The sequence below is a fragment of the Triturus cristatus genome, chromosome 4_1, assembly GCF_964204655.1.
Source record: "Triturus cristatus chromosome 4_1, aTriCri1.1, whole genome shotgun sequence".
NCBI classification, from domain to species: Eukaryota; Metazoa; Chordata; class Amphibia; order Caudata; family Salamandridae; genus Triturus; species Triturus cristatus.
In genome coordinates this window covers 392,399,703-392,415,532 of record NC_140585.1, presented here as the reverse complement: position 1 = coordinate 392,415,532, position 15,830 = coordinate 392,399,703, and positions in this window count along the sequence as shown.

The window sequence follows — 15,830 nt, the reverse complement described above, 5'->3', positions numbered from 1 at the left end:
TAGTGATAGATTATAATCGGATGCTCCAAGTTCCATCACCACGGAGGTTCAGGAAGTGAAGTACATACTTTATTGACAAGAAGTAACTTTTATAGTACATACATTACAATGAAGCGAATGCAGTAGGCGTAACAATTGATAAGGAAAATGACGATTTGTCTGCGTAACCAAAAATGGGTGTAATAAGGAGTAAAAAGGAACATAACTGGTTATGATGTGTCATATAGGTGGATCTATAAGATAATACTTGGCATAGATGCGCGCGCAGCAGCATGACGTGTAATTGACGTGTAACTAGGGGGTGAAGGGGACTTGACATTTAGCTCTACATGTGGAGACAAAAAGTCTGGGGGGTCAAGTCAACCTAATCCCAAATCATATCTAACATCCTATGTTTAAAGAACTATGTTATCCACAAAAGAAGGACTCTCGGACAGAATCTATTCTATACTGACTGTGCATGCGTGTACAAGCGTCTAAGTGTCTACACTGGATGCGAGGGGGTAGGAATATTCCATGGTAACAGGGCTATGAATTACTTGCATGAGGACAGAGAAACCGGGCCTTTTGCTTGGTAACTGGAAGAATGTTTACTTAAACTACTAGGCAGGAATGCATCGGCTGAGGGGGAAGCAGATAATTCGAAGGTGAAATACAGTTCTTGGCAGAGAATAGGCTGATGTCAGGCTTCGTGAGCCGCGCAGAGAATGAGACAAAGTTCATGGTCACAGATGCAGGCTCAGACTGGAGCTTTCAGAGGCAGAAGGCAAGAGGAGTTTTGATGACAGAATCAGGGCCTACTTGCCTGGACTGTAAAATGGCATAAGTGAACCATATAAAGCCGGTGGCCTTTCATATTTAGGAATGGAATATCCGGCCTATTCATGGCGGATCTGACAGAGGACATGTTGACGGTGGACGCACATGTATTTGCGTCTTCATAACTGGAACTGGAGGAAACATACATGTACTGGTGACATGCACATGGAACCGTTGGGGTCCAAGATAGGGGACATAACTGACCAGAAAAATCCATATTTCCACAACCTCAGTCGAGTGAAGTCCTTCATTGCAGCACTTTAGTCAGTGACAGGAAATCCCAGAGATCTTTGAAGCCTGGAAAGTCAGTTAGATTCTAGGACATTTTCGAGGATTGCATGTCTGACCTGTTGTCTCCTTGCTTCCCTTCTGGTGCCCTATCCTTTCCTTACCTTCCAATTTTTCCTACCCCTGTTCCTTTTTGCACGCTCCTAAATTAATGTTATGACTCTCTTGGAGTAGTGAAAAATTCACTTGCATTAACTAATAGAAACTTTCAGGATCTTGAAAGAACATTGACTTTCGTTGCCTAAGATCCATAAGGAAATATGGAAAGTAACAGTAGATTATCATTCTCCAATCTAATAGTTCAGATAATCCAGAAGAGAAGCTAAAACTCCAGAAGACATTGGTAGGAGAGTTCACTTAAAAATACATTGAGATGTTAGAGTAGTTTGGATTGTATGTGTTTTCTTCTTTCTTCCTCTGAGCATTAGGGCTTACCCCCTTCCTGGTACTGATATGGGTTGTCACCAAGAAGAAGTACCCAAGTGAGAACCCGGGCAGGAGAGAAGGCTGTGGTCATTCAGGAGTTGTCTCTTTTCTGTCCCATTCCCCTTTCCCCCTTGCTGGTGAATCTTACCAGGAAATATTGGTGGATGCACCGGTAGGAGGGCGTTGGAAAATTAGCATCATTCTGCTTCCGTGGAGATTCAGGTACCTTCTGCCAGGTTGTGCCTCCGAAATTCCTCCACCCACGCAAAATGGCAGAAGGTTTTAGTTTAAAATCCCTGGGAGAAATGTTAGAGGGTATTCAAAGAGAGTTAGGGACAGTAAGGGAGGAAAGTAAAAATTTGAAACACGATATTGTCGCTTCCCATCAAGAAACTATCGTAATGACTCAGAGAGTTAATGGGTTAATTGCTGGGTCCACTCCAATGTCCCCGACCACTTCTCATAGTTTTTTATCAAATCCTAACCCAAGAACAGTGGTGCAGGTTGTTCACTCTGTTTCCCCGAAGATTCCATTAGCTTCTCCAGAAAGGTTTCATGGGGCTCCACAAAAGGCTCAACTTATTTTGATGCAGTGTTCTTTACATTTCATGCGTTGCCCTACCTTATTTCCTGATGCTCAATCCGGGGTGGGCTTTATTCTATCCTATCTAGGTGGAGATGCAGCCAACTGACAATGCCCTTGGTGTCTAGAGAGGATCCATTCCTCTATGACTTTTTTTTGGATAAATGTTTTTATTATTTTATAAAACATAAGTCACAAATATATCAGCATTTAGTACATCATATCACAGTTAATACATTGCAGTACTTGTACAATAAACATTTAATTTCTATTCAGCCATCTGTATTTACTCATTCCAGAGTCTCTTTTTCTTTTTCATCTCCATCCTCTACGACTTTGACTTATTTAAAAGTTTAATTTTAAGGATTTTTGCCAGATGGAAGATTTCTCAGGCCACTGACAATGAGTTGTTAGAACTACGTCAAGGGAACAAGGATTTGGTGACCTATTTGTCTCAATTTATTAAGTTAATTGTTGAGACTAACTGGCCTGAGGAGAAAAGAGCAGCTCTTTTCTATCGAGGGTTATGAGATGAACTAAAAGACACCCTGGCAACAATCCCTAACCAGCCTTCTGAATTATCTGCTCTGGTGGATTTGGTGCTATAAATCGATTTTCGATGGCAGAGCGAAGAGGTGAGAAGAAAAAAGAACTCCGTTTTATGATCCCCAAGGTTTGATCGAGCCAGATCAGAAGTTGGGAAGTGTTCAACCTCTTCGACTGATGTGGAGCCTATGCAGATTGGATCCGTACGAGGTCCATTGAGTAAAGAGGAAAAAGAACAACGGAGACAGAAGAAGCTATGTTTGTATTGCGGAGGCTCAGGGCAATTTGTTAAGGAATGTCCAAAAAGACCAAACATTCAGTTGAAGGGAAATGAGCAAAACCATCAGTAGGTGGAGTCGCTCTGGTGGTGCAAGAGAATAAAACAACTCCAGAGTCCCATCACAGAATGAACACTCTGCAAATGTTGGCATCTCATTTGATGTTGCAGGTGACTATTAAGTTTCAGAATCAAGAAATTGCTAGGGTCGCTATCATGATTGATTTCGGAGCCACAGGAAATTTCTGCAACATTGTGTATGCCAAAAGAATGGAGTAAAAGCCATCCTAAAAAAGAAAACTGAATCAGTTTGTGCGGTTGATGGGACTAACCTTTCTTCCAGCCCATCACTCAACATACAGAACTGTTGGAATTGATTCAAGCTGATGGTCATCATGAAACAATTCAGTTCAATTTTATTGATACCCCACAATTTCAGATGATTTTGAGGTTCATGGCTTTCTACACATAATCCCACAATTGATTGGGAGAATTGAATAGTGGAAATGAATTCAGTATACTCTTCCGAGCATTTTTACCATGACCAAAGTACATGCCCAGAACCTTCACAAGCTTCCTTGCTTTCCCTGGGAGGAGAATCCATTTGTATCTTCAATTCTACTGAAATCCCTATCGAGTACCAAGATTTTGAAGAAGTCCTTATGACTGCACCATCAACCTGGAACCAGGTGCAGTTCTTCCCTGTTCTAGGATATATGCTTTGATGGAAGCCAAAAACTGCTATATAAAAGAATATTTGCACCGTTACTTGGCCAACGGATTTATTAGACCCTCACAGTCTCCTGTATCCTCTCCTTTATTTTTCATCCCCAAGAAGGAAGGATCGTTGAGAACCTGCATTGATTATTGCACATTGAACTGAGTTACCAAAAAAAAACGCTATCCTCTACCCCTGATTTCGGTACTACTTGATCAAGATAAGGAAGCTCAGATCTTTACTAAACTGTATCTTCGAGAGGCCTACCATCTCATTCGTGTTAAAGAAGGTCACGAGTGGAAAGCCGCATTTCGGGCTAAATATGGTTTATTTGAATATCAAGTTATGCCGTTTGCATTGCTCCCGCTGCTTTTCAGTATTTTATCAACGACATCATGGGAGATTTGATCCATAAAACTCCAGTAGTCTATTTGAATGATACCTTGATATATTCCGAATATCCTCAAGCATGCCCAACACATTTCAGAATGGTATTGGAATGACTCCGTCACAACCATTTATATGTTAAACTGGAAAAATGTGCTTTCAGTGTTCGAACAGTGGAGTTCTTGGGATTAGTTTTTTTTAGTGGATTTGAAGAAAGTCCAATTGGTGGTTGATTGGCCATTCCCAAAAGATATCAAGGAAGTTCAAAGATTCTTGGGATTTGCCAATTTCTATAGGCGTTTCATCCAAGGGTTCTCACTAAAAATCATTCCCATCACCAGATTACTTAAAAAGGGGGTCACATTTCAGTGGACAGAGGAGGCAGATCAAGCATTTGTGTTCCTCAAGAACACTTTTACGACTGCACCCATCTTTCTTCATGCAGACCCAGCAGAACCATTCTTTGTGGAGGCAGATGCATGCGATCAGGCAATTGGAAGGGTTCTAGCTCAACGTCACAATAGAATTGGGCAGTGCACCCTGTGGCGTTCCGATCAAGAAAGTTAAACCCTGCGGAGATCAATTACACAATTGCGGAAAAGGAATTATTGGCAGTGAAGGATGCTTTTGAGGAGTGGAGATATTATTTATTAGGAGCTAGACACACAGTGATTGTATATTCTGATAAAAGGAATCTGCAGTTTTTAAAGACCGCAACGACCTTAACTCCTCAACAACTATGATGGTCCCTCTACTTTGCTGACTTTGATTTTGTGATCACCTATAGTCCTGGGACTAAGAATGATAAGGCGGATTCCTTGTCCAGGATTCAAATCGAAACTCAAGAACATCTTGTGATCCAACAGTCCATAATTCCTGAGTCTAAGATTATCTGCACCCTCTCTTTAGTGCGTTTAAAAAAGAAGTTGTGAACAGTTTGATGCTAGAAGAAATATCTAACTGGCCCACACAAGGTTCAAGAAGAGAAGTACTCAACCAACTGCCCTATTGCCATGGTGCCCTGTACTTACCCACTAAGGAACTTCAAGAGAAAGCGCTACATGAGTGCCCTGATCAACCCTTGGATGGTCACAAAGGACTATTAATGACTCTTGATTTGGTTCAGCATTATTTTTGGTGGCCAGAAGTTCACTCTCACGTCAAGCAATATGTAGCCACTTGTGAAATCTGTAAAAGAGGGAAGTCAGTGAGACAAGCACATGGCAGAATTTGCATTTAATAATGCCAAGAATGTTTCCACTGGGTACTCTCCCTTCTTCTTAAATTATGGCAGACATCCTAACCCTTTTCTTGGTCAAGGAGACATAGGGGTTCAAGCAGTAAAAGACTTAATGAAAGAATTAACCCTTATTTGGAAGTCTGCTAAGTCCAATTTAGTGAAGGCTAAAGAAAGTTACAAGAAACAGGCAGAGAAACACCGAAGAATAGCACCAGAGTATCGAGTGCGTGACCAGGTTTGGTTGTCCTCTCGTCATCTTAATTTAAAGGGCAACCAAAAATTCCAAAACCGTTTTGTAGGTCCTTACTCTATAGAAAAGATGTTAGGTCCAGTCACAGTCAAATTGAAGATACCCCTTAATACAGGCATTCATCCAATTTTCATGTATCCTTACTCAAGAAGAATGCTCCTAACCTAGGATTAGCCAAACCTCCAGCACCTCTGTTAATAGAAGGGCATACCGAGTACGAAGTGAAGGAAATTCTACATTCTAAAAGAACCAAGGGAAAGCTTTACTATTTAGTGGCTTGGAAAGATTATGACCCTGAGGACAGATCCTATGAGTTAGCAGCAGATGTTCATGCTCCCCGACTCAAGCGGTGATTTTACACACAACATCCTCTCAAGCCTGGGCCAATAAATCAGCCTTCGAATGGGGGTACTGTCAGGAAGCTCAAGAACTGCTACGAAAAATTGTCCAAGCAAATTGGAAATAATGGAAGGAGGGGTAATTGAGCAGAGCAGAGCAGAGACCGTTGCTCAGATTGCTGGATTTATATACAGTAATGGAAATCTAAATAGAAAGATGAGGCTTGTCCTCTTTGCACTTTAGACACTTGGGCACTACGTCCACTTAAATTGTGTATATTTTGCCAATGTATTTGGTTCTCCTTTAGGGGGATGATGTAGTGGATGCAGCAGTTGTTACTGTTTTTGTTACATGTATTATTTTCTCATGGTATACAGTATTTGGGTATTAGAGTGTATTTTGCACCTTATGCAGGGTGCTTATTTTCAGTTTTTCACTATTGCACTTTTTTTTGGTGGATTGAGAAAAGCTTGCAGCAATTTATCTCTAGAAGAGGTATTGGATATAGAAAGACGATCTGTATTCTCCTTTTTTTCCCCCTCGTATTTTAAGAAAGGAGCTGGAACTTAATTATTTTTCTTTCTCCTCTTCTCTTTTATATTTCTGCCATTTGCACTTTGTTCTCCTTTAGTGGTATGATGTACTGGATACAGCTGCTATTATTGTTTTTTTGCCATATGTATTATTCCCCTTCCTATCAGTATCCAGTACTTGAGTACTAGATTGCACTTGGCACTTTATGCACTGTGTTTACCTTTATTATTGCACTATCTAAAGCACTCACACTTTTTGAGAATGAGATCACTTTCTCTGGTGATACCTCGGGGTCAAAAAATTATATGGTATTTAACACAGAGCGGGAGGGGGTAGATGGACATGCGATCATGTGCAAAGTCAAGGTGTACCTCCCTCCACAGATTGCTTGGGGAGGGAAGAGGTGGTGGGGTTGGGGGTGAAGCATTATTAAAAAAATGAGTGTAGGGATAATAAACAATATGGTAACATAAACATGTCCAGGGGTCAAGGGAAATACAGCAGTTGCTATGTTACAAAGGGGTTCCACTTAACCTCAATATCGGCGATGCTACAAATTCAAGTATGGTGTAGGAGAGAGTATATCACGTTTCTTGGTACTTTATGCACTGTGCTTACCTTTAATAGTGCACTATCTAAACCACACACACTTTTTGAGAATGAAAGCACTTTCTGTGGGTGATACCTCTGGGGTCAAATAATGAAATGGTATTTATCAAAGAGCAGGGGGGATGGACGTGCTATCAAGTGCCAAGTTAAGGTGCCTTTTTTTTGTTGGGGGGGCTGGGGAGGCAAGGTAAGGGCTACCTGTTAAGCTGGCATGTTTTATCTTGAAGAATTACGCCACCATTGAAGGTAATTTCATGTAATGTGAATGAATTCTTAAATGCACAAAAAAGAGGAGCGATATTAAAATGGTTGGGTTCTTTTTCCACACATGTGATTTTCTTACAAGAGACACATTTTAAGTTTAACTCCCCTAACCTTGCACTTCCTAAGAGGTATGCTCATGCTTACTTTGCTTCGGCACATACTGCAATACGTGGGGTGGGTAGCCTACTCTCTTCGGCGCTAGACTGGGAGCTGGGAAAGGTGATTCGGGATGAGGGTGCTGGATCTGGATCTGGATCAAGGTCTCAGTCAGTGGGTAGCTCTTGTGCTGCTTAATTACTATGGGCAAATTCTTGATGAGAATAGGGCCTTGAAACTGATTTATGATTTTATAGTTATGGGTGGGGATATTAATTTTATTCAGGATCTAGGCCTGGATACATCTAACAAGGGTAAACAGCTATCAAAACGAAAGACGGCTAGATAATTATAAAAGAAGATTCAAAACACAAGCACAGGTGCACCACACATCGGAAGATCGGGAAAGGCAATAATATAATTCATTCCCCACATCAAGGTTATTCAAAAATAATTCATTTTTATTCAAAGGTTATAATAATTATCTTATCTTTTTAAAACACAAGATTGTAGATACAATTTGATCTTGACAACACAGCCGACGCGTTTCGTCCTTGAAGCGGACTTCTTCAGGGCATGTAAAAGATGCCAGAACTAATCAATCCTATTCGGCATGAGTAGATACAGTGCCAGATCCATAAAATCCGTAGAGAATTCCCCTTGGTTTCTTATGTTGGCCGAAATTATATTAGAGCGTGATATTCTATGGGATCACCATATTTTTAAAGGGATGACCTTTAAACGGGCTTGCTCGTTATTTCCTTGCTGCCCGCCAGCCGTTATTTCCGGGTCTTTCGGGTGCTCGCCACAGCTGTATACTGACTGTGAAGACTGTTATCTTTCGTTTCACACAACAAGAAAATACTTGAAATGACGTGACTTGGTCATCCCTTTAAAAATATGGTGATCCTATAGAATATCACGCTCTAATATAATTTCAGCCAACATAACAAAACCAAGGGGAATTCTCTATGGATTTTACGGATCTGGCACTGTATCTACTCATGCCGAATAGGATTGATTAGTTCTGGCATCTTTTACATGCCCTGAAGAAGTCCGCTTCAAGGGCGAAACGCGTCGGCTGTGTTGTCAAGATCAAATTGTATCTAAAATCTTGTGTTTTAAAAAGATAAGATAATTATTATAACCTTTGAATTAAAATGAACTATTTTTGAATAACCTTGATGTGGGGAATGAATTATATTATTGCCTTTCCCGATCTTCCGATGTGTGGTGCACCTGTGCTTGTGTTTTGAAACTGTTACGTCCGGTTGTACTTGCATTGTAACAGTGGGTGCGATTCAGCGTGCACACATACCCGTAGTAACTACATAGGGATACAAATATAGAAGGGATAGCAGTTTAGGTGCTGGCCTATAGAGGGCTCCACTGTTGGGTGTGTTTCATGCCATTTTTGTTTGCATATAAATTATAAAAGAAGACTTCCCCTTATCAGATCCATGGCGGATTGACCACCCAGGCCTCACCGAGTTCACGTGTTACTGAGCTAGATACAAGACAGCTTCCAGACTGGATTTTTTTTTTTATAAGTAATCCTCTCGCAAGAGGGGAATCTTTAATTTTTTCTAACTCATTTTCAGATCACTCTTTACTCTCTTTGGTAGTACATTTACTGACCCCTAAAAATATCAGGTGGTATTTTGACAAAGCATTGCTCTCGGACTCAATATGGATTGCTGAAACTCGTGATTTTATACAATGGTTTCATATGGAAAATACTAACACAGCATCAGGTTTTATGGTATGGGAAGCTTTTAAGGCAACTTTTAGGGGGCGGGTGATTGCATACAGGGCGAATCTCTACAAACGGAGGCAACATAAGATTTTACGACTTCAGAGTGCTGTTGACCGGGCTAGGGGAGATCTTATGTCCAGGCCCTTAGGAGATCCTGAGGAAGAGGTTCTCCTGCAGGAATTATCAAGGGCAAAGGAGCAATTTTTAATTCTTGAGGAGATTTCTGGTAGTAAAGCATCTCAACAAAAAGTTTACGAAGAGAGCCCACACATAGGTAAATTTTTATCCTGGTCAACAAAAACGCAACAGAATAGGCAATTAGTCCTACAAATAAGAGACCCAAGTAATGTGAGTTTTTCTTAGTAATAAAGATAGAATTACCGTAATATTTGTGTCTCATTTTAGGAAGATCTATGCGGAAACCCAGCTAGTCAGCACTCAGGCCCTCAATGATTATTTTATGGCAGTCCAGGTACCCACCATTTTAAAGGAGGATTGTAAGGCACTGAATTAACCTATTACAGCAATAGGACTAAGGGAAATTGTAAAAGATATGGCTAGTGCCATGTCAAGCGGTAACGATGGGATACCGATTGAAGTCTACAAGCTGTTTTTAGATTAACATTCTCCCTTTTTGGTACCCCTGTATAATCAGATTATGGATGGGCAGCCTGTCTCTGACAGATTTAAGAAATCAGTTGTGATCTCAATCCTGAAGAAGGATAAGGACCCTAAAGACTCAAGCTCCTACTGCGCAATAAGAATATTAAATGTAGATTACAAGCTTCTCATGAAAATTTGGGCGAATAGGATCTCGGGCTGTGCACACCAGGTGAAACACGCGGACCAAACAGGGTTTCTGCCTGGGAGATCGTTGTCTGCAAATACCCTTTTTTTATTCAAGCTATTGACTATTTTTCAGCTAGGAAGGATAGTGCAGTCATTTTAATGATGGATGCAGAAAAGGCATTCGATCTGGTGGATTGGCAGGCCCTTTTTTTTAAATCTTAGCCATGTTTGGCTTTCCACTCCACCTGATAAAGATGTTGGAAGGACTCTACAAAGGGGCAATGGCAAAAATAATTATAAATGCAGATCAGGCGGAGGCAGTGGTGATTAGGCGGGGGACTAGGCATGGGTGCCCCCTTTTCCCCCTTCTTTTTGCTCTTTTTATTGAGCCACTGGTGATAAAGATTTGTTCCAATACATCAATTGAGGCTCCCCTAATAGGAATGGCAAAACTTATTTTGTTTGCCGATGAGTTAATCTTATATTTGAACCCAGATAATGCGAACATTCAATCGCCCCTAGAGAAATCTAGGCGTTCACTGAGCTGAGGGGTTATAAGGTTAATCAATCTAAAACGGAGCTTCTTTTATTTAACTCATTAGTAGCCGATCTTCCTCAAGGGCTAACATTTCTGCCTTCAAGACCAATTAGATATTTGGGGCTCTATTTTTCAGCCGACTTCTCTCAACTATTTCATTTAAACTACATAAAAAAACACTTAATAGGATTAAAAACCTTTTATAAAGGTGGTCGCTTCTACCCTTAACTATAATAGGCCGAGTCTCCTTAGTGAAGATATGTCAATTCTTCCTTTGCTGTTATTTCTGTTTTTAAATCTCCCGTAAAAAAATACCAATCTCATATTTTAATGAAGTGGATAAAGTTATTCGGGAGTTTGTATGGGGGAAAAACCTCGGATTAAGCTATCCATTTTACAATTGGACATAGGGCAGGGAGGCTTGCACTACCTCATATATCTACTTATAATCAAGCTGCACTACTTAGTTTTATATCTCAGCTATCGGCCCCCTCATCAAATTTTGATAATTTTTTATTTTGTTAACAGAAAGTGCAATTAGGCTACCAGCATCCCTGCACACTTCAAAATTACCTAAAAAGACGCGGAGCGCGAATCAGGGGAAAGACTCACCCAGTGACCTGTCCAGTGTGCTGCTGACATCGCCGTTCTCCCTCCCGCTGCCGCAACCGGACATCCAGCGGCCGTCGCGTGGAGGGAGACTACATTACCCAGCCTGCCCTGGTATTCAGTGACGCTTTTCCCGCGCCTGGAGGAGAGATTTAAGCCTGCACAGAACGGAGGAGCGGGTGGAGCGCGAATCAGGGGAAAGACTCACCCAGTGACCTGTCCAGTGTGCTGCTGACATCGCCGTTCTCCCTCCCGCTGCCGCAACCGGACATCCAGCGGCCGTCGCGTGGAGGGAGACTACATTACCCAGCCTGCCCTGGTATTCAGTGACGCTTTTCCCGCGCCCGGAGGAGAGATTTAAGCCTGCACAGAATGGAGGAGCGGGTGGAGCGCGAATCAGGGGAAAGACTCACCCAGTGACCTGTCCAGTGTGCTGCTGACATCGCCGTTCTCCCTCCCGCTGCCGCAACCGGACATCCAGCGGCCGTCGCGTGGAGGGAGACTACATTACCCAGCCTGCCCTGGTATTCAGTGACGCTTTTCCCGCGCCCGGAGGAGAGATTTAAGCCTGCACAGAACGGAGGAGCGGGTGGAGCGCGAATCAGGGGAAAGACTCACCCAGTGACCTGTCCAGTGTGCTGCTGACATCGCCGTTCTCCCTCCCGCTGCCGCAACCGGACATCCAGCGGCCGTCGCGTGGAGGGAGACTACATTACCCAGCCTGCCCTGGTATTCAGTGACGCTTTTCCCGCGCCCGGAGGAGAGATTTAAGCCTGCACAGAACGGAGGAGCGGGTGGAGCGCGAATCAGGGGAAAGACTCACCCAGTGACCTGTCCAGTGTGCTGCTGACATCGCCGTTCTCCCTCCCGCTGCCGCAACCGGACATCCAGCGGCCTTCGCGTGGAGGGAGACTACATTACCCAGCCTGCCCTGGTATTCAGTGACGCTTTTCCCGCGCCCGGAGGAGAGATTTAAGCCTGCACAGCACCGCGTCGCGGGATCGCGCGCGGGTCGCGCCGGGCGAAGCCCGGGCAAAGGGCGGGCCCTCTGTGGCCCTCCGAGGCCCGAAGAGACTGGACTGGGCCAGGTACTTTGCAGCTGTGTTCCGTACAACAATTATAACTCATAGCTGTTTATTATTACATGTTCTGGTAGTCTATTTGAGGGGGTTATTTATCCCACTATATTTGTGGGCTTAGTGGGCTTGCCTTGGGTGCAGTCCCTCTCTTCTCTTGCCTGATTGTAATGACTGACGTCGGCAAATTACCTGCCCTGATGACTAAGGGCAAAGACGAGAGGCATTTGCACACCACAGGCCCTATGGATAGCTATCTTATTAAAAAAGTAAGTCAGATTAACATTGATAGGAGGGCCTCCTTGGGCAAGGTGAGTCCCATTAGACTTCTTGAAGACATAACCCCTCCCTTACTGGCTCCGACTATCATGACTAGTAATATCTCTTGTGGAGCAAATAAGAGTACCACGATTACCGCTCAGGTGCATAACGCTAGCCATTCTAGTGCTACTTCACAGCTCCCATTGCCACCTGCCAAAACGGCTAGAAAAAATACAAAGGTAAAACGCAGACATAGGGGGAAGCACGCACAACAAAGTTCAGCAACCCTCAAACAAAAAGTTTGCTCCCTAATACAGTCTCCCTTGGATAATAACCCTGCTTCAGGGCATTTGGATGCAGTGCCATTTTTAACGCTCCAATCAAATAATTCTCCTTTATTTCCTACTTCACCTCGTAAATCTGCTGTTGAAGATCTTACAGGGTCAGGCGTGGTTAATTGTTCTGTAACTGATTCCCCCTTAAACACGCCCATCAATGCCTCTGCATCTCTGCTGAGCTTTTGCTCTAGCAGTGTAATGAAGGCTCTCCAAATTTGCTCAGCTTTTCTCCTGCCTCACCCCCTATATTAACTAATGGGGAATTTAAAGGGACTAATTGTGACAATGGCTCTGAAGATTCAACTTTAAAATGGCTATCCGAGAACCTGAAGAAAATTATCACCCCAATTTTGATGGATACGATGGCCCAAGTGTCTGTTCTTAATCTGCCTCTAAAGACCAATTATGGTTGCACGACTGCGACCGACACTTTGGCTGAAATCGACCAAGTGATGAAACCCCTAATACAGCCCCTTCTGGATAATATTTCATTATTAAACACTCGCTTGGATTCTATAGAGAAAAAGCTGGCAGATAATACTCTTGCTATTTCGGGCTGCGTGTCAGGTTTAAAAAACATCACTTCTTTTTATACACCCGCTAAAGCCTTGACAAACACTAGCTCTGGACCTCCAAGCCATCCTACTATTTTACCATCTACTCAGAAGGGTTACTTGCCATCTCATCCTCTTTCCCCTATAATACCCACACTAACGAATAACATTGCACACAGTAAGACATCTGATAATTCAAAAGTCAATCCAAGTCTAGACTCAAAATCAGTCCCACCACAAAGTCTTGATAATCCAGCCACTAAAAACTTTGGGATTGGAAGTGACCTTAATAAAGACTGGCAAAATAGCGCAATAGTGGACCTTCCTCCTGAAGCTGCCCCGTACGTAATCATTTTAGCTGGCGTTCCCGAGCTCCCTATTGGGACTAGGGAAGATTATCAAGGTCTTCGGAACAAAGTTGTTTACTGGTTGCGTAAAAACAGATCCTTGCCTGCTTATATTAATGGGGAAATATTGCACGTGAGGCGTTGTGAATGGGTGGGGGTGCGTCCCAAAGACAAAAAAGGGGACGTAATTATTGTGAATTTTAAAGATCATAGGGCAGTTAGGCACATTGGGGACTGGTATGTCCACAGTAGTAGTGATGCTATTTCTACACATTACTTGAATTATTTTTATCCATATGTGCCAACTCCATCCCCTATGAACCAGGCGGATAGATGGCAGACAGTCACTAGGTCTGCTCGTATTCATCATGGTCATAGCCGGACTCCCTTTGTACAACCTCGTGGTCCATACAATCACCATCAGTACTTCAGACACCCTTACTCCTTGCATAGAGGCCCGAATAATTATACATGGGACGGGAATGACATTGCCCCGTCCATTTATAATTTGCCTACTCAAAATCATTTTCATGTTTTTTCAGGTTTGGAATTTGTGGATTGACATAGGAAAACTGTATGTGACAATTTTTCCATTAGGCTAGGGCCTAAACTCGATAATGTCCCGTTGATCCCCAAAGTTCAGGCCCCCTTACCTCTTACTGAGGACGCTACCCCGGTACAAATTACCCAGACTTTGATTAATGACAACATAAGTGAGGTTAGCTGTAGTAACACTCACAAGGCTCTCTTCTTACTCAAACCAAACGTTGAGGGACCTATTGGTGCCTCTACTTGTACTCAACCTGAGGAAACAAAGGTATCTTCCTCCCAAAGTAATCAAGGTACTAAAGTAATCAGGAAAGCCTGTACATTCTTATTCTGGAATGTGGCCGGTTTAAGGGAGAAAATCAACAATCCATCATGGGGCTCCATTATTGAGGGCCATGATATCCTGGCTTTCCAGGAAACCTGGTCCTTGGATCCGGTAAATATTAATGGATACAGAAGTTTTTTCACCCCGGCTGTGGGGAGCACCCATGGAAGAGCTAAGGGGGGTCTACTAACCTTAGTTTCCAATCAGCTTAAATACGAGGTCATCCGGTTTTCTTCTAAATCTAGTTTTTATCATTTAATAATTTTAAGGAATAGCAAGGGACTAAATGTCGCTGTAATTAATTTCTATAATAATATACCAAGGAAAGAAATCCCCAGCGTTCTATCCACGCTGAGGGATGATATACATTATGAAATAGACAAAACCGATAGAGAAGTTATGTTTGTTTGGGGGGGGATTTTAACTGTAAACTCTGCACTAAAGGTAAACAGGGTTTATGCGGTTTAACTATCGAACAGGAAACAAATTCAACTCATTTTGAACATTCTCTGATTGGGGATTTACTAAATGACATATTGTTTATGTATGATTTAGGTTTTGTAAATGAAATTGCTCAAATGCCCTCTATCTTTGTGCCAACTTTTGTCGGTAGAGGAGCACTGTCTATTATTGATTTTATTATTGCCTCTAATAGCTGTCGCCACAATATTATCAAGTTCAATATTATAGACCAGCCAGTGAGTGACCATCTGCCTCAGATTATGGAAATTGAAAATCTTTTTTTGGACCAACAAACGGACGCGCCTTCGCTTCATGTAGTTTCGGACGTGGTCCTTGGTAGACAAAACGGGTATAGCTTAAAATGGAATAAGGTGGTCCCGGAAAGGTTTTTAGATAAATTACTGGGTATCTGCTCTACCAGTTTCGCCACATGCTTGGACGATAATTCTAGTCCTGATTCTATAATTGAACATTTTAACTTAATAGCTCTCACTATTAAGGAAGATTTATGGGTTGTGGCAAATGATAGGGCAAAGGGTAAAAGGAGCTGGTTTGACAACGCTTGCACCAGCTCCTTAACCTCCCTGAAAAGAGCTATCCACCAAGTACCACGTAATACTACTGAAATAAGAATCTGCAGGAAAGCATATAATGAAGCCCTAACAAATAGGAAAATGGTTATAAAAAAGGAGGCCCTGGAAGCGCTATGCGAAGCGTCACAACAGAAGGATGCGTCTGCCTTCTGGAAGGCTGTTAATACCCCTCTTCTTTATGATAACACCAAGGCGCGTATAGAAAATGCCATCACTGAGGAGGATTGGGTTATGCATTTTTCTTGTCTTTATACACC